Genomic DNA, 1,569 nt, shown 5'->3' with positions numbered 1-1,569 from the left:
CCCCCCCTCTCTCTCTCTCTTTCTCTCCCCTCCCACCATTTCCACGCTCAGCCCAATACACATACTTTTTAAACCCTCACTCAATGTCTCGGAGACACAAGAGCGCTCTCGCCAACAGATTTCAAAGGCCGGAAGTCACGAAATGGACTCAACATGTTTCAAGCGTCTCCAAAGAAATCAGGACGAACAAGACGCTGCTATTTTCTACTTGGGAGCCAAATAACGGCGCTCGAATCAGTGGCCGAACAAGACGCTGCTATTTTCTACTTGGGAGCCAAATAACGGCGCTCGAATCAGTGGCCGCTAGAATTTTTGAATGTTCTCTCGATCATGAGCAGACGGCAAAGTTGCCTTGGGTGTTTTCCTTTGCGAAAGTGCTGGCCGATGTACAGTCTTGGGGCATTTTGGAAAAGAGGGAAAGAGTGCGTGTATAAATTATCAATATTATTTTACTTTGGTCTGAGACGGGGTTGGGGGGCGGAGGATGTCCTGATTTAAAATTTAGATTTGATTACCCATTTGTTCACTTCCCTTCGCCACTTATTCACAAAAATATACTTTTGGCTTTCTTAATTAATCCTTTATGTTCATCCAAAGGGCTTCGATCTCTTGTACACTATTTAAGATTTGTTGCTTTCGTTATACAGACGAAATAACTGGTCATATTTCGTTCAATTTTTCTGACAGTGGACGTAGGAAACAATTCTTAGAATTACATGACTTTTTAGGAATTTCATGGCGCTGTCCACCTCAACCAAAACCATTTGCCGTTTGTTTGCCTGCATTCACACATTATAGAGACGCACACTATAGCTATCCCCTTGAGCTCAATGCACAACCTGCTTCCTTGTTCTCCAGTCTACTGTGCTGTGTGTATGTGTGTGTGTGTGTGTGTGTCTGTCTGTTTGTGTGTATGTATGTGCATGTGTGTGTGTGAGTGTGAGTGTGTGTGAGTGGGAGGAGGACCAACTGCAGCTCGGACTCCTGCCAAATCTGAGCTTCAATAGACGCTAATAATCGATGTTCTATCAGAAGCCAAGCTTTCAGGGAAAGAGCGATGACGTTCCCCCGTCTTTTATCTCCACAGACCTGTCTTGTGTTTTGACAGTGGGCAAATTTTGCCGTGGCCTGTGGACATCTCTTGAAAACGTTATTAACCCCGGGGTGACATCACTTTAACCCTTCCGATCCCAGATATCGTTTCTGCGATCGTTCAGCCGTTGACCTTCAGCTCTCAGCCCAATGACCTCAATTTCTCGTCTGGACAAACTGGCCATTTATTTCCCCATCCCCGCCAGATCGCGTACGCGTTTGTTCACGAACGATTAAGCAGCCGATAAGTTGGGCCATTTGCATACGAGAAGCTCAGACGTCATGTCCGCTTTCCCGGCCCAGCATGCATCTGTTGCTTCATCCGCACAGATCTCTTTTTCCAGATAGAGAGTGAAATGGGCAGACTTCGGAATAAACATAGCGGAATGCCAGGCGTGTATGTGTATAAAAGCAGAGTCTATTTATTTTTTGGAAGTGTGTGTGTGTGTGTGTGTGTGTGTGTGTGTGTGTGTGTGT

The sequence above is a fragment of the Aplysia californica genome, unplaced genomic scaffold (assembly GCF_000002075.1).
Source record: "Aplysia californica isolate F4 #8 unplaced genomic scaffold, AplCal3.0 scaffold00091, whole genome shotgun sequence".
Classification (NCBI taxonomy): Eukaryota; Metazoa; Mollusca; class Gastropoda; order Aplysiida; family Aplysiidae; genus Aplysia; species Aplysia californica.
The sequence above is the reverse complement of the archived record's forward strand: the minus strand, read 5'-3'. Positions refer to the sequence as shown.